The following is a 27896-nucleotide window of genomic DNA, read 5'->3' as shown; positions in this document are numbered from 1 at the left end:
GAAAGACCAGGCAGGAAGCTCAAAGAGAGTGAAGCTATCAAACATCCAGTGGTGGTCAGCTAAGACAAGAAACAGTGTGGGGAATTCAAGCCATGCTTCCTGTACTTTGTGGAGCATGAATATCATAAGCTCCATGGAGCCCAACAACATGGTGCAGGAAGTCGACCAGGTGTGGGACACAAATAGTGTGGGTAGAAGCAGTGCAAGAAATATATGCTGCTGTTTGTGCATGGCAAGCCCAGCTGAGAGGACTTTGTACAGTGGAGGATGGAGGTGTACAAATACTGTGACATTCTCTCCATGGTTTTCAGACTAAGATGCTATCTAGCACCTCTATGGCCTTCAAAAGCATTGTGTCCAAAATAACTGCTGAGCTTAAAGGATGGCCAGGATCCACCTGGAAGATAAGAGGAGAGGTCCATTGGACCTAGGTGCAGGCCAGTCCCTCCACCCTCACCTGGGCAAAACTTCAGAGACTAAGTTGTTTTTCCTTCTCCCTTCTACTCTTGTCCCTCTTTTCTTCCGTGTTTATGGGTGAGAGGAGATGGTTCAGGGTTTCCTGCTAGGCAACTGAGAGGACACAGTGGAATGACCCCATAGGGGAAGGACTCATTACTCCTCGGCCTTAGGGAAGAGCTGGAAGGGAGTTAGCTTCACCAAGCACTTTCAACAGCTGACTCTGGTTCTGCATTCACAGCAGCTCCATGTGCAGGAGCAGGTTTCTGCTGTGTTCAGCCTCCAAGCTTCAAGAGTCCAAAAGAGCGTTTGGTTGCTGAAGAGTAGGAGTCACAAGCATTTCTGGTAGTCTATCATAGGGTACAGTAATCTTCCTACAGCTCAAAAAAGAGGTTTCAGGAGAATTCAAGGGCATGGGTGGATCATCTATTCTTCTTGAGAGCCATTTTTCCCATTTCAGCTGCTGGTGCCAGTTTCCACTCTGCTATCTGAGGACAGTTTTGATCTTGTAGCCGACACTGATGGATTTGTGTGAGCTGCCTAGAACTCTAAATAGCTTTGTTTCTTCCAAATCTTATAGTAAAATTGATGCTCCAGAAAGATGTACTACAGATATTATGCTCTTTTGAATCCTCTGTGCACAGAATTGGGGATGTGCCTGTGTGGCTGAGTTTCCTGTCTGTATAATGTAGGAGTTGGGCCTTCCACTGTGATGTTTTCTCCTTTTGATAACAGTGGCATGGAGCATTGGCTCTAAGAGGCCTGCAAAGGTATGGGTTATTCAGCTAGTCTGAGGGTCCAAGGAGCACTCTGAGGTAAGCCGGATGTCCTGGGGGTCCAGAGGGAGGATTTATGGTAAGAGACGGCAGCGTGGCTAGACTGAGGGGATAGAGGGAAAGGCGGCTTTGAAAGGGCAAGTTCTAGGTTCTCAGGTAGTGGGTATTTTCATTTTAGGCCATGAATTGATGGTTTCAGATGCCCATCAGGGAGCTTCTGCATGGGTTCATAAGAAGCCCAAGCAACCAAGACAGATTTTATTCAGTAATAACTATTGCAGTATGGAAGTGTGGAAATTAATAGTAGAAATCTTAACACAATTGGTGTTAAGGCCTGTAGGGGGAGCTCTCACACCCTATCACACATCCTCAATTAAACCAAACAGGAAGAGATGTTTGCATATTGGACAGCAAGTAAAACTACTTTACTATTGGAGGAACATTTCTCTCCCCACCTGGCAACAGCCCAGCCAATGAGAAATGCCACAGCTCAGCCAATGAGAAGCCATTGCTGCCTTGAACTGTTACTCTCCCCTAATGGACTTTCCTTTACAATAGCCCCTCCCTACTGCCCCCATTTTCTCTATAAAAGGAGCTCGCCTTTTGTGTTTTCTGGATTTGCCTACGGTTTGCCATAGCATGCAGATTCCAAATTGCAATTCTTTTGGCTATTCCCAAATAAATTCATTTTGAGATAAAATAACAGGCAAATTTCCTTTTTAAGTTGACAGAAGAGAGTCTAGTGTAAGTTCAGCCCAAATTCAACTAGTGCAGAGGTAACTACATGTTTTAAAGGGAGGATGAGGGAGTGGGGAGAGAAAGCAGGGAAGTGGAAATTTACAAAAAGCAGGAAGGAGGATTGGTCCATATGACTAGGCTATCTGGGTTTGCTAACTGCTTGTGGACACTGGCTCCCACTCTCCTAGAGAGACTGGGAGACAGGGACCCTATCGTCAAGTGTTGGCTGACACAGATGGTAAATTCCTTTGTGAGCTCTGAGTTTTCCCAGGTAGGAACTTCAAAGGAGAATGGGTCATCCCAGGGACACAGCCTTGAGTTGTTAGAAATGATGCCAGAGTTTGTTCAAGTCTCTTAGGCAGGGTGGTAAAAGAAATCATTTGTGCTGGGAAACTGCAGTCTTTATAGGCCAAGGTTGATGGTAGTGAAGAAGAGGGCTCAAAGGCACCTGATTTTTGTCAAGGAATCTTTGTCAAAACTTCATATGAATAGGTGAAAAAGTTAACATCAATGCAACATGGTAGTCAGATTAGAAAAATGGGTGCTAATGTGCACCTCCCTCCAAAAATCCCAACCACCACATGCTTTTCATAATAAAAATGAATAAAACAAAACCAGCAGCCCTGGCAAGGACAGCAGGCCCCAGGGGCTATTACTGGAGCCCAGGATGGTGTCGGTGTCCAGCCACCGCAGACCTCGGCTGCTGGAGGCTCAGGAGACCTCGCCTTCTGCGGCAGTCTTCTGAGCTTTCCCGCCTCAGGACAGTGGTGGGGAGCAGCGCTGGAGGTCCTGAGTCAGCAGCGAGGCCCACCGACTGTGCCTGGGGAGGAGGCATGTCTCCTGAGGAGCCTTAAGGAGAGGACACAGACTGGGTTGCAGAAGATGGACGGAGTCCAGGGGGCCGGAGGGAGCAGGGGGTCTCAGAGCACTGGGTGAGTGGCACATGTGAGGGCTGGTTCCCTGTGTGTCCTGAAGGGAGTAAGAAATATGAAGCCAAGAACTGGCAGAGGACCGTCATGAGGGATACGTGGTGGGCTGGGTCAAGGGGTTGTTATCTAGAAACAAAGTGGTCAGCCCAGAGGACACTGTGGAAGGAGATATCAGAAATTTACCTCCTGGTACGAAAGGAGAGAGAGAGCCAGCGAGGGGCTGGGACAACCAGGGAGGGCCTGGCTACACACATGCACATAGCCACTCACCCACACATAGAGGGGTGTGTGTGTGTGTGTGTGTGTGTGTGTGTGTGTGTGTGTGTGTGACCTTCTTTAAGAAAAAGAGGCAGTTCCAAGGCTTGTTTGTGTGTATGGTAGGAATGAACAATAGAGTGAAAATAGATTGATGTTGCCAGGAGCCGGGGTGTTCCTGTGGAAGATGGAGAAGGAAACTGGAATGGGGGGAAAAGGGAGAAACCTGATTGGATTGGATTAGAGGTATCAGTTAATTTGTATATTTTTTGTATATATTTTCTAGCTCTACAAACATCTAGAAGCAATGTCACTTCTTAAGTAGTGAGTTCATCTAGGGCTCAGATCCTAGTCTTAAATGTCAGTCCCCACTAAAATGAACTTGGAGAAAGCTGATCCCGGGGCTGGGGCAGAGAAAGCACGGTGTGCATCTGGAGCATCTTGTGCCAGAAAGTACAGATGTGCTCATAACTGATGGGGTCTAGCAAGAGGACAGAGAGGCTGGGCTGAAGAGGCTCCAACTCATCAATTGTGGGGCAATCTGAACATTAAAGTAAAGAATGACAAGAATTGCTCAACAAGCAAATGAGAAAATTCACCAAGCGTGCTGAGAGTCAAGTTTCTCTGTCAGAGAAAGGAAATTACAAAAAATACAGGCAGGGGAAAGGAGAGAATGAAAGAAGAACTCTGTGACCTTGTGGTTTTTACTTTGTATAGATAGATGGAACACACGCATGATAGATAGCTAGATGATTGATGGATAGGTAGATAGATGGTGCATGATAGATAAATAGATAGATAGGGAGTTGGATATGTGTGCATACAGATGATTCCTAGCTCTAGCTGCTTTGAGAGTTTAAGAAACAATACTCCTGTACCAATGAGCACTCCTAGCACCCAGAACTTGGTTTTTAGTATTATTTTCCACTGAAAGGAACCAAGCCTCCTTACAGAAATGAAGGACTCCAGGGCTGGGTCAGAGAAAAGATGGGTGTGATATTCTCATTTATAATAAGAAATATATATTTAATCTTCAACCTAAGTTCTGGAACAGAGCTCCCAAAACCCTTGGAATTTCCTATGTGATAAGGGTGTCTTTTCATATTCATAACAAGCCCCTTTCAACCACACCCGAGTTTAAATTATGCCATAACTTCTGAAAAGTCCCTAAGGATGGGGCTGGTTGCCAGGGGAAGCAACTATGTGATTAGAGGGTTGTAATTTAGCCCCACTCCCCTCCCCTGGAGGGGTGAGGGGCTGGAGATGGAGTTCAATCTCTGATAGCCAATGATTTAATCAATCATGCCTATGTAATAAGGCCTCCGTAAAACCCAAAAGGAGTGGGTTAGAGGAGCTTCCAGGTTGGTGACCACTTGGAGATGCAGGGAGAGTGGCATTTGGAGAGAGTAGGGAAGCTCTGCACCCCATCCCACATGCCTAGCCCTATGCATCTCTTCCGTCTGGCTGTTCCTGAGTTATATCCTTTTATAATAAACCAGTACTCTAGTAAGTAATCTGTTTTTATGAGTTCTGTGAGCTGCTCTAGCAAATTAATTGAACCCAAGGAGTGGATTGTGGAAACCTCTGATTTATCGTGCATTGGTCAAAAGCACAGGTAACAACCTGGACTTGCAGTTGGTGTGTGAAGTGGGGGCAATCTTGTAGGACTGAGCCCTTCACCTGTCAGATCTGACACTATCTCTAGGTAGATGGTGTCAGAATTGAGTTAATAGCTTGGTGGTGTTGAAAAGAACATACCGGAATGAGTCTCCAACATCCTCTACCAGAAAGTAAGGAAATGTTCAAGGAATGATGGGGAGATGCCAATTGTACAGAAAAGTCAGCTTTAAAGGACTCCCACTGGCCAAATTTGAACATCAAATAATTAATGGTGGTTACAGATTAAGGAAAATAGGAATCCAAGAGTATCTATATCTACACTGATATACATAAATAAATGAATGAATAAATGAAGGAGAAGAGAAAGCTCTACCCTACAATAGAGGTCTGAAATATTTCCCCACAAAATACTAATTACTTACTTATTAATTTAGAAGTACAAAACACTTATCAATCAACTTTATAGTGGAGGAGTCTGGCAGACACCATATTAACCAAGTGACGAAAGTTAACATTACCAGATATGACATAAATTTACACTATGTGCCTCCTGATACAATGCGGTGAAAAAAACACAGCAGCATCACTTTTGAGGTGTTCCTGCCCCCAACATTCATAAATCATGAGGAAACATCAGACAAACTGACTGATACTCTTCAAAAATGTCAAGGTCATAGAAAATAAAGGCAAGGTTAAGGAATTATTTCAGATTGAAGGAGACGAAAGAGTAAACACAACAGGTGATGGTAAACACAACAGGTGACCCTGGGTGGGACCCTAGACCTATAGAAGACATTATTTGGAGAAAAAGAGACATTTTAAAAAATGGCTGTGGATCAGATAGTAATATTGGACAAATGTTAACTTCCTGATTTTGATGTATGAGAATGCCCTTGTTTTAAGAAATACACTCTTCAGGAGTAATGGGCTGGCCCGGTGGTGCAATGGTTAAGTGCGCACGCTCCGCTTCGGTGGCCCGAGGTTTGCAGGTTAGGATCCTGGGCGCGCACTGGCGCACTGCTTGTCAAGCCATGCTGTGTTGGCGTCCCATATAAAGTGGAGGAGGGTGGGCACAGATGTTAGCTCGGGGCAATCTTCCTCAGCAAAAACAGGAGGATTGGCAACAGATGTTATCTCAGGACTGATCTTCCTCACACACACACAAAAAAAGTATTAAGGAGTAATGGGACCTGATGTTTGTAACTTATTCTCAAATGGTTCATTCCAAAATATAGTAATATATAAAGAGAATGATAAAGGAATGCAGTGGTGTCTGGAAAATGTTTAATAACTGGCTGTCTGGGGAAAAAAGTCTGTAGCATTTGCTGATTTCCATGGTGTAAGTAGTCCCACCGTGGCTGACCTCTGGCTGCCAATGTGACATTGCTAGTGGAGTTGGAAGGAGATGCACATGGTTGGCTCTCGGAAGACACCAGCTCCCGCACAGGACTCGTTTTATACAATTCCAAACAGGGCATTGGGCCATCTATTGTGATTTGTTTCTCTAACAAATCAAATAAATGCATTTTTGAACTTAGGAAAGTATGCTTGGCCACCTGTTATGATAAAATTATAGCCTTATTAACATATTGTGTATGATATTCAGAAAAATGAAGTTTCATTTTCTGTAATGATTTGCATTAGTTTGCAAATATTTTGGGATCCTACTCACAAATGTTTTTGTGATAACATTAAAGATATGTTCCTTGACTGTATGCGACCATTATCTATTCCTTTGAGATCATTTTTTTTTTTTTTTTTTTTTTTTTGTGAGGAGATCAGCCCTGACCTAACATCCGCCAATCCTCCTCCTTTTTTGCTGAGGAAGACGGCCCTGGGCTAACATCGGTGCCTATCTTCCTCCACTCTATATGGGACGCCGCCACAGCATGGCTTACCAAGCAGTGCGTCGGTGCGCGCCCGGGATCCGAACCAGCGAACCCCGGGCCGCCGCAGCGGAGCGCGCGCACTTAACCGCTTGCGCCACCGGGCCGGCCCCTCCTTTGAGATCATTTTTGTGCATTAAATAAGAAAAGCAGGGGCTGGCCCCGGGGCTTAGCAGTTAAGTGCGCGTGCTCCGCTACTGGCGGCCCCGGTTCGGATCCCGGGCGCACACCGACTCACCGCTTGTCCGGCCATGCTGAGGTGGCGTCCCACATACAACAACTAGCAGGATGTACAACTACGACATACAACTATCTACTGGAGCTTTGCGGTGGGGGGAAGGAGGAGGATTGGCAATAGATGTTAGCTCAGAACCGGTCTTCCTCAGCAAAAAGAGGAGGATTGGCATGGATGTTAGCTCAGGGCTGATCTTCCTCACAAAAAAAAAAAGAAGAAGAAAGAAAGGAAAAGAAAAAGAGAAAAGAAAACATATAGCTGATACAAAAGGCAACATTAAATCATTTTTAAATGACCAGTAGCTCCATCAGCACATTTTAAATGATGGGAAGCCTGGCCTTAAATTGGAAGGGATCTTAGACATTCAGCTACATGTTTTGTGAGCCACAAAGACTGTGCTGGAGGCCATTCAGGTGGCCAGAACATTCAGAGTAGACACCCATCTCCTTCCAGCCCATGTCCCATGACCCTTTTGCAAGTTTCTAAAAACAGGGCATGATATATTTAGTCCTCCCTACTGTTCACATTTTCCATGCCGTTATCCCTCAAGACTGGGAACCAGTGAACCCAGCACTTATGGGTGGATCCCAGTCCAGTGAACAAACACACCTGTGAGGAGTCTGCTTGTGAGGCTTCTCCTGCTTGAGGCAGCCTGGGGACACTAACTCACAAAGGCTGAGAGAGGACCTCAACCTCCACTGCAGGTGCAAGTCAAGTCATCATTGGCCACACAGGAATCTTACATGAGAAGACAAACATTCCCATGAATTAGGCACTCCCACACATTTTTGCCAGGCTTCTAAATTGGTGCAGCCATATTGAGGTCAATTTTGGTACTGTCAACCAATTTATAAATGTGAACATTCCTGACCCAACAGTTCCACATCCCGGAATCTGTTCTACAGAAATATTCACACCAGTACCTAAAGTTACTGAGGCTGCTCACTGCAGCAGTGTAAGGTTGGAAACCACCTACATGCTACTAGGAAACCAGATAAATAAAGTATGGGGTACTGTGGCACTGTAAATTTTTGTGGTGTACATAAATTTTTACAGGGATCATGTATTGCTTTTGTAATTAAAAAAGTAAGTCAGTGCTTCTTTTCTTTCTGCCTCATGTCGATGGGAAACAATCACAAAAAAATCTTTTTAAAATGTACAGTTGAAACCTTCTGATTTAACAGTCTTCCTACGAAGTAGTGACATGACATGTTTTTATGTCTTTTAGCGTTTTCACATCACTACCTTTGCTTGCCTCTGTGGCATCCTTCTTTCTTGTCCCTCAGTAGCATCTTGGGCAGGGCCCACAGTGTTCATATAAATTTAATTGTTAAATGATCTGTCCAGTTTGCAAACACTGAACTCACATCCAGTTCTGACCCCTGACGGGTTGGGGGCCTGCAATGGGGAGGGATTGTTCTGCCTCCAGAAACCTCTCCTTCCTCCCTCTGACAGGCTCTTGCTGTTCCCTCAGCACCAGAGGCAAGAGAGAGAGATGAGGGAAACATCGTGCAGCCACAGCCTCCTCTGGGTCCTCCCCATTCCTCAGTTCCTGCAGGTTTGGCTGAACCCCTAACCTCTGCTCTGCCTTTTCATTCCAGGACACCCCAATGCTCCTGTGATGCTGGACCTGTCACCGAGCAGACAGCGTGCTTAGAAAGGATGCAGCAGGGCCGGCTCAGTGGCTTAGCGGTTAAGTGCGCGCGCTCTGATGCTGGCGGCCCGGGTTCGGATCCCGGGCACGCCCCAAGGCACCACTTCTCCGTCCAACCCGAGGCCGAGTCCCACGTACAACAACTAGAAGGATGTGAACCTATGACATACAACTATCTACTGGGGCTTTGGGGGGAAAAAATGAATAAATAAAATCTTTAAAAAAAAAAAAAAGAAAGGATGCAGCAAAATGGCTCAATATGGCCAGCTTTCCAGATGTTCTTTGACCCACAGGAAACTCACACCTTGTTGTGTGTGCCTTGTTGGGGGGCTGGGCAGATTCTCTCCAAGGGCTAAACCCCCAGTTTTCCTTTGGGCAGATCAACAGTCTTATCAAATAAGATGCCAAGCTCTTCTTGCAGGTATCCCCCAAAGTTACCTAATGTTCTTTTAGGGTTGGCTTAAGGGAGTGGCAGTACCCCCCTTCTCTCCGTGGAGGGCAGGAACTTGCCTCTCATGAGCATTACATTCCCAAGGCTGGGAGACCCTCACATCCACCCCATCTACAGTTTTCTTCCCACCCCGCCCCCATTCATCAAAGGAAATCCGCTCCTCTTTTAGCCACTTATTTCACACATTTATTTCTTTTATTTATAGCTTATGGTCAATGCAAATTAATTCTATAAAATGAGAAAGCATGAAGAATCAAAACATAATTATGCAAATTAAAAATAGATATTCAACACAAAAAATACAAGTATAAAAGGTTCTTTCATGCACACACAGCAGCGCGAGATTCACCAGCTGTTTCAAAGGACAGCAATGCTTGCTTTTTGTCTTGAAGACCATGGCCTACCAGTTTCTAACGTCAAAAAACTGACTGATACATAGTGTTCCAAATGTAGCCATTTTGATTCTTAAAGGTTAAAGTATTTTCAAAAATTATGTAAAAGAATTATTGCAAACTTAATGATGCTGGTGTTCTCCCAGCATTCCTCCACCATGGGCATCTCTGGTTTGGCATCTGTGGCCCTGGGCCCAGCCTTCGCCCTACTCCCAACACTCCACTTGCTTCCTTCCTGGGCTCTTCCACTAGCAGCTCTGGACTGACTTCAGGCCACGTCGTGTCTGGTGGTGATGCCTACTTCCAAAGTCCTGGCCTGGAACTCAGTCCTGGAACCCCCCCCACGCTGATAAGACTTGGGGGACTCTTCTTCCAGCCACCGGACCCCTGTGTACTGGCTGCCACAGTCCACATGAGGCCAAGGAACTCTTACAGTCTTCCTCTTTCCCAGCAACAATTTGGAGAAGACTTTGCAGACCAAGGTCCAAAACCATGTCATTTCTGGGGCTCTGTGTATCTCTCACTGCTGCTGCCTCCCTGGGATGCTCTCCAAACCTCCCTTGGAGGGTGGATTTATAGAAGAACAGTCAGCGAGAGCCCTAGGACTGGGAAACAGAGAAGCAGCAGGTGACCTGGGCAGGATGGGGGCGCTGGGCGGAGTCTTTGCTCAGCCTGGAGCTGGTTTTGGCAAGATAAGCCCCACGCAAGCTGGGGCCCAGCTGTCATCTGCCTTCTAGTAACCTGGAAGCTTACAACCTCATTGTGGGGCCAGGTACTGACCACGATTTCAACTGTCACCTTCTTGCTGGACAAGTTGCTTTCAGTAGGTCAAAGAAGCAAGAGAAGAGACCAATAGCATGAAAAAAATCAAGTCAATGCAAGGAAATGGGTCATTTAAGTGGAATTAGGTCTCTTTGTTGGCAGCATGAGAGAGAACCTCAGGCACAGTAGAAAGGTAACCTAGACTTCAGGTTTCTGCTCTGCAACATGAAAAGCTTAGACGCATCACTCCCATCCTTACAACAGAAAACAACCGAATAAACTAAAAAACAATATCTCCTCTTAGATCTGTCAGAGAATTGAGGTCACAGGGCAGACAACTACCCTGAACACTGGAGAGAGGTGGATACAGAGAATCACAGGTTACCAGGAGCAGAGCCCAAGTGGAGAAGTCCGCTGGTGGACCCAGTACCAGCAGGAACACAAACTGTAGTTTTTCAACTGCTGGAGGCAGATTGTGGACTAGCTGGAGAGTTCCAAACTCCAGGGGACCCCTACACTTTCTTGAGTTTTACCTTCAGGAGCCTCACTGAGTTCTCACTGTGAAGACTGGAGGAAAATCCCCTCCTGCTATGAGCAGGGACAGAGGAAACGCCACCATTTTGAAATATGTTGGAGCACCCTGTTCTTCCTCCAGTTCTCTGTAACAAAGACCAGCACTCAAGGGAAACTATTTCCTCTGACCTGAGGAAGAACGATTAGCCAACTCCAGCTGCCTCTAGCCTTCCTGTCATAGGTAAGGCAGGAAAAAAGCTGAGAATCATTTGTGAAGGTCATATCTCAGGGGCACTGGCCCATAAGAAGACTGAGACCTAATCATAGAACCATAGGCCACTCCCCCTCCCAACACCTCACCACACAGCAACAGGACCCCTGCACAATAACAGCAGATTGCAGTTGAAAAGACTGCAAGGCTCAAACTCTATTTATGAAGGACTTTCTGGGTTAGATAAAAACAAGGACACGAGAGGAACCTGAGCTCTCAGAGAGCTACAGCCACAGCAAACACAGTGTAACTCCTAGCCAGGTCAACATAAATCATCACACTTAATCACAGCCAGTTTACCTTGGTTCCTAATACCTAATGCGTTATGTCCAGTTTTCAACCAAAATTACAAGGCACGCTAAAAGGCAAGGAAAAACAGTGTGAAGGGAAAAAGAAAGCAGCAGAACCAAATTCAAATATGGCAATGATTTTGGAATGATTAGACAGGGAATTTAAAATAACTATGATCAATAGGCTAAGGGTTCTAAAGGAAAAAGTGGACAACATTGCAATACCAATGGATAATGTAAGAGAGAGATTGAAACTCTAAGAAAGAATCAAAAAGAAATACTAGGAAACAAAAAGAAATACTAGAAATCAAAAACACTTTAACAGAAATGCAGAATGCCTTTGCTAGGCTGACCAGTAGACTGGATACGGCTGAGGAAAAAATCTCTGAGCTTCAGGATATGTCAATAGAAACTTCCCAAACTGAAATACAAAGAGAAAAAAGTGAAAACAAAACAAAACAGAATAGAACATTCAAGAACTGTAGGACAATTACAAAAGATACAATATATACATAATAAGAATACTAAAAGGAAGAGAAAGAGAGAAAGGAACAGAAAAAATATTTAAAGTAATAATGACTAAGAATTTCCCCACATTAATAACAGAGAGCAAACCATAAATCCAGGAAGCTTAGAGAACACTAAGCAAGATAAAAAACTAAAAATCTACACCTAGGCATACCATATTCAAATTGCAGAAAACAAAGACAAAAAGAAAAATCTTGAAAGAAGGCAGAGGATAAAAACACCTTACCTATAGAAGAACAATGATAAGAATTTCATCAGAATTCCGTGCAAGCAAGAATTGAATGAAGTGAAATATTTAAAGTGTTGAAAGAAAAAAAATCGTCAACCTAAAATTCTGTATCCAGTGCAATTATCTAGTACAAGATAAGAAAAAAGAAATAAAAGGCATACAGAGGGCCGGCCCCATGGCTTAGCGGTTAAGTTCGCGCGCTCCGCTGCTGGCGGCCCGGGTTCGGATCCCGGGTGTGTAATGACTCACTGCTTCTCCGGCCATGCTGAGGCCGTGTCCCACATACAGCAACTAGAAGGACATGCAGCTATGACATACAACTATCTACTGTGGCTTTGGGGGAAAAATAAATAAAATTATTTAAAAAAAGGCATACAGATTGAGAAGGAAGACATAAAAATGTTCGTGTTCACAGATGACATGTTTATCTGTGTAGAAAATCCCAAAGAATTGACAAAAACTCCTGGAACTAAGAAGTGATTATAGTAAGGTTACAGGATACAAGGTGAACATACACAAGCCTATTGCTTTCCTATATACCAGCAATGAACAATTGGGATTTGAAACTAAAAACAACACAGTACCATTTACATTAGCGCCGCACAAAATGAAGTACTTAGGAATAAATCTAACAAAATAGGTACAAGATCTATATGAAGAAATCTGAAGAAAGAAATCAAAGAAATTCTCAATAAATGGAGAGATATTCCATGTCCATGGATAGGAAGACTCAATATTGTTAAAATGTCAGTTCTTCCTACTTTGATCTATAGATTCAATGCAATCCCAATCAAAATCCCACCAAGTTATTTTTGCGAATATCAATAAAACTAATTCTAAGTTTACCTGGAAAAGAGGCAAAAGAATCAGAATAGCCAACACAGTATTGAAGAAGAACAAAGTTGGAGGACTGACACTTCCTGACTTCAAGACTTACTATAAAGCTACAGTAATCAAGACAGCATGGTATTGGCAAAGAAATAGACAAATAGATCAATGGTAAAAAATACAGAGGCTAGGAGAGTGACGTCAGCATCATGGCGGAATGAGTTTTCCCATGAACTCTTCCCCCGATAAGATACAACAAAAGGAACAGTCACAGACCAACAACGGAATCCAAGACAGTGAAAAGCTAGATCAGAAAGATCCACACTACAGCACATCTGAGAGTGGAACGTGCTAGGCCCCTGAAGGAAGTGGGGAGAGAGGACTCAAAAGAGTCACAGGGCTACCATCAACATCTGAGCACCCCAGAGAGCGGATAATGAGGGGCAAAAGAGAAGCCCCCCACACCAGGGACCCAGAGGGCAAAAGAGAGAGCCACCCCCTCCCCGCAAACTGGAACCTGCAGCTCAGCTGACCAGACCAGACCAAGCGATCAGCGGCAGACTAGACCAAGCAATCTGACCCGTGGATCTCAGCAGAAAAACCAAGGCAGAGTGCAGGAGGCTTAGATTACACAGCCTTTTACCACCACACAGTGGTGGCAGGTGGAAATTGCAACCAGAGATTTCCAGGATGAGGAAAAACAAAGCCAACACAGGACCCACAGTGCAAAGATATATGAAATCACCAGACCAGAAGGAAAATGACAAACACCCAGAAACCAACCCTGAAGACATAGAAATCCATAATCTAAAAGACAGAGATTTCAAAATAGCTATCATAAAAACACTCAACGAAATACGAGACAACACAGACAAACAATTCAGTGAGATTAGGAGTTTCTTCACAAAAGAGATTGAAATCATAAAGAAAAACCAATCACTGCTGATGGAGATGAAGAACACAATGGAGTAGATAAAGGAGAATCTGGAATCTTTAAAGAACAGAGCTGACAATATGGAGGAAAGAATTAGCATTTTAGAGGATAGGAATACAGATATGGTCCAGATGGAAGAGGAGAGAGAACTAAGACTAAAAAGAAATGAAGAAAGTCTCCGAGAAATATCTGACTCTATTAGGAAATGTAACATAAGAATTATAGGTATTTCTGAGGGAGAAGAGAGGGAAAGAGGAACAGAGAGCCTATTCAAGGAAATAATAGCTGAGAATATCCCAAATCTGGGGAAGGAGCAGGAAATACCAGTAAGCGAAGCCAACAGGTCACCTAAATATATTAACAGACAAAGGCCCTCTCCACAACACCTAGTGGTAAGCCTAGCCAGAGTCAATGACAAAGAAACAATATTAAGGGCAGCTAGACAAAAACAAAAAATAACGTACAAAGAAACTCTTATCGGGCTCTCAGTGGATTTCTCAACAAAAACTTTACAGGCTAGGAGAGACTGGAATGATATATTCAAAATACTGAAAGACAAAAACTTTCAGCCAAGAATACTCTATCCAGAAAAAATATCCTTCAAATATGATGGAGAAATAGTAACTCTCCCAGATAAACAAAAGCTAAGGGAGTTCATGGCCACGAGACCCCCACTACAAGAAATACTCAAAAAGGCCCTCAGGCCTTAACAAAAGAAGAGAAAGGGAATACAAAGCTTGGAGCAAGGAGAAAAATAGGTAAACAAACTCAGAAAAATAGTAGATCTTTACCGGAATAGGTTAGCAACTAGTTAAATACTAAAATCAAGGTCAAAGGAAGGAATTCACCAAAAATAAATTTAACCTCATCACTGTAAACACACAGCCACAACACAAGATAAAATAAGGTATAACAAGAACGACTTAGAAGGAGAAGAGGAAAGTGATTGAATTGACTTAGTATAAGGAAATAGGAGGCCATCAGATAATGGAATATCTGATACACAAGATTTTTTACACAAACATCAAGGTAACCACTAAACAAATAATCAAAACAAAATCACAAATGATAAACAAAGAGAAAACTAGAAGAGTCATAAGACAGAACAACCAAACTGAATTGGCAGTCCAAAACAAATGGGACAAGAAACAAAGGAAACACAAAAGAACCAGAAAATAAGTGACAAAACAGCAACATTAAGCCTTCATATATCAATAATTACCCTAAATGTAAATGGATTGAACTCTCCAATCAAAAGATACAGAGTGGCAGGATGGATTAAAAAGCAAGACCCAACAATATGCTGCCTCCAGAAAACACATCTCAGAACTAAAGCCAAGCACAGGCTCAGAGTGAAAGGACCGAAGACGATATTTGAAGCTAATGGCAAACAAAAGAAAGCAGGTGTTGCCATACTCATATCAGACAAAGTAGACTTCAAGATAAAACAGGTTAAGAGAGACAAAGAAGGGAAATGTATAATAATAAAAGGGGCACTCTACCAAGAAGACATATCACTTATAAATATATATGCACCCAACATAGGAGCACCAATATACATAAAGTAACTATTAACAAACCTAAAAGGAGACATTAACAACAACACAATAATAGTAGGGGATCTTAATACCCCACTTACATCAATGGATAGATCATCCAGACAAAAAGTCAATAAAGAAATAGTAGACTTAAATGAAAAACTGGATGAGATGGACCTAGTAGACATATACAGAGCACTCCATCCAAAAACAGCTGACTACACGTTCTTCTCAAGCGTGCATGGAACATTCTCAAGGATAGACCATATGTTGGGAAACAAAGCAAGCCTCAATGAATTTAAGAAGATTGAAATCATAACAAGCATCTTTTCAGACCATAATGCTATGAAACTGGAAATGAACCATGAAAAAAAACTGGGAACGTGACAAAAATGTGGAGATTAAACAAGACGCTACTGAAAAACCAATGGATCATTGATGAAATTAAAGGAGAAATCAAAAACTATCGGGAAACAATCAAAAATGAAAATATGCCATACCAAACCATATGGGATGCAGCAAAAGCGGTCCTGAGAGGGAAACTCATAGTGATACAAGCCCACCTTAACAAACAAGAAAAATCCCAAATAGGCAACCTTAAATTACACCTAACAGAACTAGAAAAAGAAGAACAAACAAAGCCCAAAGTCAGCAGAAGAAGAGAAATAATAAAAATCAGAGCAGAAATAAATGAAATTGAGACCAAGAAAACAGTAGAAAGGATTAATGAAACAAATAGTTGGTTCTTTGAGAAGATAAACAAAATCAACAAACCCTTAGGCAGGCTTACTAAGAAAAAAAGAGAAAAGGCTCAAGTAAATAAAATTAGAAATGAAAGAGGAGAAATTACAATGGATACCACGGAAATACAGAGGATTGTAAGAGAATACTATGAGAAATTATATGCCAACAAATTGGACAATCTAGAAGAAATGGATAAATTCTTAGACTCATACAACCCCCCAAAACTGAACCAAGAAGAAATGGAGAATCTGAATAGACAAATCACAAGTAAAAAGATTGAAATAGTAATCAAAAACCTCCCAAAAAATAAAAGTCCAGGACCAGATGGCTTCTCTGGTGAATTTTGTCAAACATTCAAAGAAGATTTGATACCCATCCTTCTCAAACTATTCCAAAAAATAGAGGAAGATGGAACACTTCCTAAATCATTCTATGAGGCCAACATCACCCTGATACCAAAGCCAAACAAAGACAATACAAAGAAAGAAAATTACAGGCCAATATCACTGTTGAACATAGATGCAAAAATACTCAACAAAATATCGGCAAACCGAATACAGCAATACATTAGAAAGATCATACACCACGATCAAGTGGGATTTATACCAGGGACACAGGGATGGTTCAACATCTGCAAATCAATCAACGTGATACATCACATCAACAGAAAAAAGAATAAAAACCACACGGTCATCTCTATAGACACAGAGAAGGCATTTGACAAGATACAACATCCTTTTATGATAAAAACTCTCAACCAAATGGGTATAGAAGGAAAGTACCTCAACATAATAAAGGATATTTATGACAAACCCACAGCCAACATCATACTCAATGTGGAAAGACTGAAAGCCATTCCTCTGAGAACAGGAATGAGGCAGGGCTGCCCACTCTCACCACTCCTGTTCAACATAGTACTGGAGGTTTTGGCCAGAGCAGTTAGGCAAGAAAAAGGAATAAAAGGAATCCAAATAGGCAACGAAGAAGTGAAACTCTCACTATTTGCAGATGACTTGATTTTATATATAGAAAACCCTAAATAATCCGTTGGAAAACTACTAGAAATAATCAACAACTACAGCAAAGTCACAGGGTATGAAATCAATCTACAAAAATCAGTTACATTTCTGTATGCTAATAATGAACTAACAGAAGGAGAGCTCAAAAAGATAATACCATTTACAATTGCATCACAAAGAATAAAATACCTAGGAATAAATCTTACCAAGGAGGTGAAGGACCTATACAATGAGAACTACAAGACATTACTGAAAGAAATCTATGATGACATAAAGAAATGGAAAGATATCCCATGCACATGGATTGGAAGAATAAACATAGTTAAAATGTCTATATTACCTAAAGCAATCTACAGATTCAGTGCAATCCCAATCAGAATCCCAATGACATTCTTCACAGAAATAGAAAAAGAAATAATAAAATTTATATGGGGCAACAAAAGACCCCGAATAGCTAAAGAAATCCTAAGAAAAAAGAACAAAGCAGGAGGCATCACAATCCCTGACTTCAAAACATACTACAAAGCAATAGTAATCAAAACAGCATGGTACTGGTACAAAAACAGACACACAGATCAATGGAACAGAATTGAAAGCCCAGAAATAAAACCACACATATATGGACAGCTAATTTTCGACAAAGGTGCTAAGAAAATGCAATGGAGAAAGGAAAATCTCTTCAATAAATGGTGTTAGGAAAACTGGACAGCCACATGCAAAAGAATGAAAGTGGACCATCTGCTATCATCATTCACAAAAATTAACTCAAAATGGATCAAAGACCTGAAGGTGAGACCTGAAACAATAAAACTCATAGAAGAAAATATAGGCAACACACTATTTGACATTGGTCATAAAGGAATCTTTTCTGATGAAATGCCTACCCAGACTAGGGAAACTAAAGAAAAAATAAGCAAGTGGGACTTTATCAGATTAAAGAGCTTCTACAAGACAAACGAAACCAGAATCAAGATGAACAGACAACCCACCAGCTGGGAGAGAATATTTGCAAAACATACATCTGACAAGGGGTTGATCTCCACAATATATAAAGAACGCACACAACTGAACAACAAAAAGCAAACAACCCAATCAAAAAATGGGCAGAGGAAATGAACAGACACTTCTCCAAAGAAGATATACAGATGACCAATAGGCACATGAAAAGATGTTCAACATCACTAATCATCAGGGAAATGCAAATCAAAGCAACACTAAGATATCACCTCATGCCTGTTAGAATGGCTATAATCACCAAGACAAAAAACAACAAGTGCTGTAGAAGATGTGGAGAAACAGGAACCCTCATACACAGCTGGTGGGAATGCCAACTGGTGCAGCCTCTATGGAAAACGGTATGGAGATTCCTCAAAGAATTAAAAATAGAGATGCCCTATGACCCAGCCATCCCATTACTGGGAATCTATCCAACGAACCTGAAATCAACAATCCAAAGAGGCTTATGCAATAAAATGAAGAGTAAAAATCACACGATCATCTCACTAGATGCAGAGAAAGCATTTGACAAGATACAGCACCCATTTATGATAAAAACTCTGAATAAAATGGGTATAGAAGGAAAGTACCTCAACATAATAAAGACCATATATGAGAAACCCACAGCTAATATCATCCTCAATGGTGAAAAACTGAAAGCTATTCCTCTAAGAACAGGAACCAGACAAGGATGCCCACTGTCACCACTCTTATTTAACATAGTACTGGAAGTCCTAGCCAGAGCAATCAGGCAAGAGAAAGAAATAAAAAGGATCCAAATTGGAAAGGAAGAAGTGAAACTGTCACTATTTGCAGATGACATGATTTTATATATAGAAAACCCTAAAGAATCCACCAGAAAACCTTTAGAAGTAATAAACAAATATGGTAAATTTGCAGGATACAAAATCAATGTACAAAAATCAGTTGCATTTCTATACACTAGTAACGAAGTAGAAGAAAGAGAAATTAAGAATACCATCCCATTTACAATTGCAACAAAAAGAATAAAATACCTAAGAATAAACTTAACCAAAGAGGTGAAAGAGCTGTACACGGAAAACTATAAAACATTGCTGAAAGAAATTGAAGAAGACACAAAGAAATGGAAAGATATTCCGTGTTCTTGAATTGGAAGAATTAACATAGTTAAGATGTCCATACTTCCTAAAGCCATCTATAGATTCAATGCAATCCCTATCAAAGTTCCAACAACATTTTTCACAGAAATAGAACAAAGAATCCTAAAATTTATTTGGAACAAAAAAAGACCCCAAATAAGTAAAGGAATCCTGTGAAAAAAGAACAAAGCTGGAGGTATCACACTCCCTGATTTCAAAATATACTACAAAGCTATAGCAACCAAAACAGCATGGTACTGGCACAAAAACAGACACACAGATTAACGGAATAGAATCCAAAGCCCAGAAATAAACCCACACATCTATGGACAGCTAATCTTGGACAAAGGAGCCAAGAACATACAATGGAGAAAAGAAAGTGTCTTCAACAAATGGTGTTGGAAAAACTGGACAGCCACATGCAAAAAAATGAAAGTAGACCCTTACCTTACACCATACACAAAAATTAACTCAAAATGGATTAAAGACTTGAATGTAAGACCTGAAACTATGAAACTTCTAGAAGAAAACATAGGCAGTACGCTTTTCGACATTGGTCTTAGCAACATATTTTCAAGCACCATGTCTGACCGGGCAAGAGAAACAATAGAAAAAGTAAACAAATGGGACTACATCAAACTAAAAAGCTTCTGCACAGCAAAGGAAGCCATCAACAAAACGAAAAGACAACCTAACAATTGGGAGAAGATATTTGCAAACCATTTATCTGATAAGGGCTTAATCTCCAAAATATACAAAGAACTGATGCATCTCAACAACAAAAAAACTAACAACCCGATTAAAAAATGGGCAAAAGACCTGAACAGACATTTCTCCAAAGAAGATATACAGATGGCCAACAGGCACATGAAAAGATGTTCAAAATCATTAACTATCAGGGAAATGCAAATCAAAACTACAATGAGATATCACCTCATGCCCGTCAGAATGGCTATAATTAACAAGACAGGAATCAACATGTGTTGGAGAGGATGTGGAGAGAAGGGAACTGTCATACTGGTGGGAGTGCAAACTGGTGCAGCCACTATGGAAACCAGTATGGAGATTCCTCAAAAAATCAAGGATAGAACTACCATATGATCCAGCTATTCCACTGCTGGGTATTTATCCAAAGAACTTGAAAACACCAATACGTAAAGATACATGCACCCTTGTGTTCATTGCAGCATTATTCACAATAGCAAGACTTGGAAGCAACTTAAGTGCCCATCTACCGATGAATGGATAAAGAAGATGTGGTATATATACACAATGGAATACTAAAGTCATAAAAAAAGTCATAAAAAAAGACAAAATCGTGCCTTTTGTGGCAACATGGATGGACCTTGAGGGTATTATGCTAGGCAAAATAAGTCAGACAGAGAAAGACAAATACCATATAATTTCACTCATACGTGGAAGATAGTCAATCACATAGATAAGGAGAACATATTCATGGTTACCAGAGGAGAAGGGGGTGGGGTGAGGGTGAAAGAGGTAAAGGGGCACATATGTATGGTGACGAATTAAGAACTAGACTCTTGGTGGTAAGCACAATGCAGTCTACCCAGAAACTGAAATATAATGATGATGTACACTTGAAATTTACACAATGTTATAACCAATATGACCTCAATAAAATAATACTAAAAAAGAAAAACTATGAAGGACGAGTAGACTTATCAGATATTAAAATATACATAAAGTGTCTTTAAGTAAAAAAAAAACCAAATAGGTAGGGAAGGAGATTCTATAGTGGTCCTAGCTAAAAGTAAAGCTGTTTCTTGGTTGTATGCAATCAAGTTTTACCCGATCAGAGGACTAGAGGACTTTGGAGGAGGATATGCCACGTGAATGGAACAGCATGAGCAAACCAAAAAGGTCAAACAAAAGCTGTATTTGGCAGCTGCAGGTGTCAGATCATTTGGAATATAGGGCTTGTTTAGAGGGAGTTGGGGATGAAAAGCTGAAAAGGGAGAGCGGGACCACATGGGAACTTCAATCCGTTAGAGGTGGACGTGGGCTCAAAGTCTGACCTGTGAAGGGACCCACAGAGTGGCTCTCAGTACACACTGCAGTACACTGCAGTACGCAAGGAGAGGCACAGTCAGGGCCATTACATGCATGCTGGCAACGGTGATGCTCTGAACATAGCGGTGACACCAAGGATGAAAACAGAGGGCTGGTTGTAAGAAGCAAGAGTCTGTGTTAAGACAAACCAACAGGACCAGGAGAGTGTTTGATTTGGGGTACATGGGGTAGCCAGCATGGATCTTATTGAGCTTGAATGGGGCAATAGGTATCATTTTAAAGAAATAAGATGGGAATAGGAAATATTGTTTTTCTGGGACATGCAGGTAAGAATTAAAGCTTAAATTGTTTTCTGTTTGAGGTGTCAGCAAGAAATGTGATTGCATATATTCAGGCAGGCAATTGGAAGTTGGAGTTGGGGCTGAGGCTTGGGAGGGGTGTCTGGGATCCAATGGGGATTTTGGTCTCATTTGGAGAGACAGGAGGACAGAAAGATTCTCTGACTCCTCCACCTCAGCCTCATGGTCATCACCCTGAGATCTTTCCCTGAGTTTCACAGGGCCAGAAATGTAATTGTGATTTTCATCTATGATTACGAATTCCACTTCTACTAACCAACACAAAAAACAGAAACTTAACCATAAATGATCATGTATTCATCTGTGATGTTAAAAGATACACTGAGGCACATTAAAAATTTTAAGAGTTTATTTGAGCAAAAAGCAATTCCAATTGTGCAGCATCAAACTGGAAGTGCTTAGGAGTGCTCCACTGACAGGAACCAAGGGAAAGACTTTTATAGAGAAAAGGCAGAAGAAAAGCAAGGAAGTTATCTGATTGGCTATACTTAAGCATTTGACTTATTGGAAATCCTAGTTGGCTATTTTTGGTTGATTGTCCTTAGGTTTTGATATCTTTGTCTTGAGACATTTACAGGCTTAGGTTTGGGTTTGCTTGGTAGGATGGTAAGGCATTAAAGCCACTCAGCCTATTGGCCTCCTTGTTTAATTAATTTAACAGTGATGAGAGTTATATCCGAAAGGAAACCAGTACTGCCCTTCAGTAAAAGGATCTCTAATGTTTAAGAGTACAGATTATGGATCAGAAGCCTGCTGAGAGAGCTAAGAATTACAGAAAGGGAACTGTAATTTCCTATCTGAGAATTTCTCCAAGATAAGGTAGCTTGCCCTTCTAAAGATATTTTTCCCTCAAACAGCCAGGTATAAAGTATCTGGAACTTACATTCCAAAGGCCCCTTCTCAAGTTTTGGGAAGGGGCCCATACTTACTCACCATGTAACCTTGGACAATCCAGCCAGCTCCTCAGAGCCTCAACTTCCTCATTTGTAAAAGAGGGGCTAATTTAATAATCACTGTACCTTCATTGCAGGATCACTATGAGGTCAAATGAGGAATAGGTATGAGCACTGTGCGATGCAAAAGTCAAACATTATTTTTACTGATTGTGTATTGCCTGTCACTAGACCAGGCAGATGAGAAACAGACTGACAAACTCAAAATCTTTGATTCTTTGTTTTCTAGGCAACTTGCATGGCACCACCTTTCTTACATGACAAGATCACTTGTTAAAATTATCTGAGTCCCATTTATTTATATCAGCAATCAGGGTATGAGACTAGAACATGAAAGGCTGTGCAGACAGCCTCTAAGATGGTCCCATTGGTCCCCATTTCCTGGTATTCATGCCCTCGTGGGCTCCCTTCCCAGTGAGCATGGGCTGGATTTAGTGACTCACTTCTAAAGACTAGAACTCAGCAGAGCTCACAGAGTGTCACTTCCAATTCCAGGTTATAAGACCACAGCTTCTGTGTGGGGTGCTTTTGCTCTCCCTCTCTCTTCCATCACTCACCCTGGGAGAAGTCAACTGCCATGCTGTGAGGGGCCTTTGAAGAGGGCCTGAGTCTGCCAACAGCCGCACGAGTGATCTTGGAGTGGAGCCTCCTCCAGTCCAGCCCTGAGAGGACTATCATCTGGCCAACAGCTGACGGTAACCTCCTGAGAGACATAACACCAGAGGCAAACAACTAAGCTGCACCCACATTCCTGATGCACAGAAACTGTGAGATAACAAATGTTCCCTGTTTTATTCCAAGCTGCTAAATTTTGGAGCTATTTGTTCCACAGCAGTAGATAGCTCATACAAACTTAAGGAAAAAATATTCACTGCTGTGCTACCTTCAGAACCATGAAAATGCCTGATAGTTCAGCCCTGGATGGATCATGAGACAAGTGAAATTAGAAGGAGGCTGATGAGAGAGAAGAGAGAGAATCCTATAAAAACCGTAAAGGCCTTAGACAGTGAAAACAAGGTTCACTGGGTGAGTGTGAGGACAACAATAAAAGAGTTGTGCCTAAATAATGGCAGTGTTTTCCACTCAGTTGTTTATAATTATTTATTCTGTTATTTGCCTTGGGTTCAGATACTGCAACTATCATATCATCAAGGGAGTTTTATCTTTTTTAATATGCATGACTTTTATTCCTCGATTTAGCTTTGTCCGTCTAAAATCAGGCCATGCCTCCTGTTTCATTCCATAGTAACATATTTAGAAAAAATTCTTGACCAAAGATCAAGGAAAATCCCTTTTCAGTGACACGCTCCAAATAAATTGATTGAAACTTTTATAAGGCAGTGAGTAAATGGTTCAGAAAGCCAGGTGCAAGTTTTCAGTCAGAAGGTTTTTATAAAGAAGGCTCTTTGATTTCTACTAAAAGTAACTTTGTAAGTAGGTATTAACTGTACTTGATTCCAGCCCACTTATACTGAAGCCTTGATCCTGGAGTTATTTAAAAGTCTCAGCACAATTAAAGACCTCACTGTTCTTAAGAGGTTTGGGAACCAAGTCACTGTTGCTCCCCATTGGATTGTGACTTTTTGTCAACCCAATATTGACAACAATGGCATCCAACTGCAGCTCTTCCTTCTCATATGGGGCACTAGAGAGCACTTCCATAATTGATATTACAAACATAACAGAGTGGCCAGCATGATAAACTCTCAGCACATACAGAAAGATATACAGACTAAAGAGAAAATTATGCTTGATTCCCTTCCCTTTCTGTAACACATAAATTATCTCATGGGAGTGAAATGGCCTAAGCCCTCTTAGAGATAGTTTACCAAGTCCATGTGGTCTCAGACAGTAGACTCTGTATCATACAGTAAAGCCAAGACTTTGCCTGCTAAAGGGGATTCTCCAAAGGTCCCATGACACATAAAATAACTCAGTTTCTACTCATCTAGATAAGGATACACACCAGTCCAGATATGTGGTCCAATTCCATGAGCTGGGAGAACTCCTATTGCTGTGTCATAGAGATATGAAGGAGTGTCCTCTTCTATGTCCCAAAGCTTTTGTTGCTGAGGCCTCATGAGTTACAAACAAAACAGCTAGCTGAAGATGTGGAATGCAGAGGTTAAAGAAATGTCAGTCCAACCAATATTTTTTGTCCATGTTCACAGGTTACCGGAAACATCAACTGAGCCACGGAGACGTGGTTGAACCAATCATCCACAGATGACTTTGTCCCATTGGGCATCTTTTCCCACAGTCCAACTGACCTTGTACTTTTCTCAGCAATCATGATAGTCTTCACAGTGGCCCTCTGTGGGAATGTCCTCCTCATCTTCCTTATCTACACAGATGCTTGACTTCATACACCCATGTACTTCTTCCTCAGTTCTTCCTCATGGACCTCATGTTGGTCTGTACCAATGCGCCAAAGATGGCAGTCAACTTCCTGTCTGGCAGGAAGTCCATCTCCTTTGTGGGTTGTGGTATACAAATTGGCTTCTTTGTCTGTCTCGTGGGATCGGAGGGGCTCTTGCTGGGACTCGTGGCTTATGATCGCTGTGTGGCCATTAGCCACCCACTTCACTATCCCATCCTCATGAGTCAGAGAATCTGTTTGGGATTGCTGGGAGCTCCTGGGCCTTTGGGATAATAGACAGTTTGATCCAGACGGTAGTAGTAATGACCTTTCCCTACTGTGGTTTGAGGGAGGTGGACCACTTCTTTTGTGAGATGCTATCTTTGTTGAAGCTGGCCTGTATAGACACATCCCTTTTTGAGAATGTGATATTTTCTTGCTGTGTCTTCATGCTGTTCCTTCCCTTCTCCATCATCTTGGCCTCCTATGCTCGCATCCTGAGGGCTGTTTTCCAGATGCACTCTGCTCAGGATGGTGAAAAGGCTCTGGCCACCTGTACCTCCCACCTGACAGCTGTCTCCCTCTTCTATGGGGCAGCCATGTTCATCTACCTGCGGCCTAGGCGCTACCGGGCCCCCTGCCATGACAAGGTGGTCTCTATCCTCTACACGGACCTTACTCCTATGCTCAATCCTCTCATTTATAGCTTGAGGAACCGGGAGGTGATGGGGACCCCGAGGAAGAGGCTGGACCATTGCAGAGTTGGCAGGCAGGCCTGAAGGTCCAGAGCATCCTGTGCCTGGTGCTGCCACCTCCTGGCTATGTGATGTTGGGTAAGTAATCTACTTTATGTGAGTTTCAGTTTCCTCATTAATAATCAGGATTATGACACCCAAGACTTGCAGAGGTCTTTTTAAACCCTAAAGCAGTACTCTATAGCTCTGATGAAAAACCAGCTTTTTCCCCTCAGTCTTTTTTGGACTAATTCTTTTGTAAAATACATTAAAATGGAATACAGGACTTTGTGAACTCAAGATCTGTGCAGAAGTAACGCATTGGGATTGCTATTACTTATTATTCAAAATTGGAACTACATCTGCTATCAGAGGATGCCCTGAGCTTAACTTCTTAATTCTTATTGCTAACGTCAATTCCTACATGCTTGGAGATTAATAAATACATTTGTAAACAACCCATGATTAATGAGTAAACTACGATGGAAATTAGAATGTATTTCCAATTAAAAATACTATTCCTCAAATCTTTTGGGGTGGAATTAAAACTATCCTTAGAGAGAAATGTATAATCCTAGATTATATATATTTATATATTATTGTGTATAATATAGAAAAGTTGAATTTCTAAGTTCTAAGCATTCATCACAAGCTAGAAAAAGAGCAGAAAATTAAACACAAAGAAAATAGACGACACAAAATGATAAATATTAGAGGAAGGCTTCACAAACTAAAAGACAAACATCGAAAGGATAAATAAAACTAAATTAGATTCTAATAAATGACAAATATACTCAATAAAATCCTAGTAATAATGTTCAAAAAAAGAGAAAAATTGCAACAAATGAATACCAAGGCTTAAAAGGGAATGAATTAGGGTCACTCTTTGTGTTGTACATTCTATGGGTTTTGACAAATACATAGTAATATGTATCCGCCATTGCAGATTCATATAGAACTATGGTTTCACTGCCCTAAAATCCCCTTTGCTCCAGGGCCATAGAGGTGTGTGTGACCTTTGTCAAAGTCATAGATGTTTGGGGTGATGGTGAATACAAAGATTCCTTCCAGCTAGTATCCTCTGCTTTAGGGTGAGGAAAGGGAGGAATTTCTCACAACGGCATTAATAATGGAGGAAACCAATGTTGAGGGTGCAGAAGTGGATCATCACAACATATTGATCCCGGAATGAGCATGGTTAAAAGAACTGAGGAAAAGGAAAGGAGGTCAATTTTTAGAAAATCAAAAATGCAACTTTATTTCTGCATTGATCTTGAGTTACTGATTTGGAATCTTATAAATTCAGCATGACTTTTGCTTCCCCAGGCAGGGCCTCATGGGCTTGTGGTGTTTCTGCACTCATGATTGGTGTGCAGCCCTGCATGGGTCACACATAGAATGTCCTGTGGCTGCCCTGGGCCCTGGGTGTGTGAGGCTGTCCCTCCTTATCTTGCACTTTGGAGGCTGTGATGCTGGAATGTTCTTGTCTGAGCCCTTAGTGACATGGGCCCTTTCTGACACTTGCACCTTACACCTGACATTGCCTCCTCTGATGCAGTTCATTTGCATCACTGCAAATGTTGTTCATGCAAATGACTTGACTCAGGATTGGGACCCAACCTGGCCAAGAGCAGATGGTCCCTGGAACCTTGTTATCATTGGACACGGATGAAATCATAGTGCTTAGGGCTGCCAAATAAAGGAAATGTGCATACCTCACTAAGACTCTATACCCTCATCCTTGGAGATTACATCCTGTGAGAGATGCATAAACACAGTCTCCTCCTTTCTTCCTTTTCAGGCACCTGAGAATGGCATTAAAGTAGACATGATTTCATGGCTCCCCATCCCACACAGCCTTACCTGTGGAAATTTGTACAGTTCCAGCAGTGTTCCAATCTAGGCAGAAATTGCACATGTTGTTTCAGTAAGGACTGCTAGAGACTTGCTCTCTCTCCTACAGGTGTAATTTGGGTTGTCTTTGCGCAGCCCTGAGACCCAAATGAGGGAACTCTCCAGTGCCTTCTGTTCATTGTGCAGGACATTATAGAGATCAACTCCCAGAGATATGTTGGGTAAAAGATGGGAGTTTCTGTTGATTTCCTCAATGGCAAAAACCAAGGCCAGAACATACTGCTAGTTCTTGTACTGAAACCTGCTGAGAGGGATGGGGCTCCTTAGGGAACAGACTCAAACCACAATTATCTTCAAATCCAATGCAATCACTTAATTAAGGAAGAATGCCCAGCCAACTCACTCCATCTGTGGCAACAGCTCTCCTGAAGCCTTAGAATT

General features: G+C 41.8%; 1 pseudogene; it reads left to right on the top strand.

Moving 5' to 3' along the window:
• Positions 1–133: 133 nt before the first annotated feature.
• Positions 134–25646, top strand: LOC131401861 (olfactory receptor 2V2-like; annotated as a pseudogene).
• The last annotated feature ends 2250 nt before the right edge of the window (positions 25647–27896 follow it).

This window comes from Diceros bicornis, assembly GCF_020826845.1.
Source record: "Diceros bicornis minor isolate mBicDic1 chromosome 21 unlocalized genomic scaffold, mDicBic1.mat.cur SUPER_21_unloc_1, whole genome shotgun sequence".
NCBI lineage: Eukaryota > Metazoa > Chordata > Mammalia > Perissodactyla > Rhinocerotidae > Diceros > Diceros bicornis.
The sequence above is the reverse complement of the archived record's forward strand: the minus strand, read 5'-3'. Positions and strand labels throughout refer to the sequence as shown.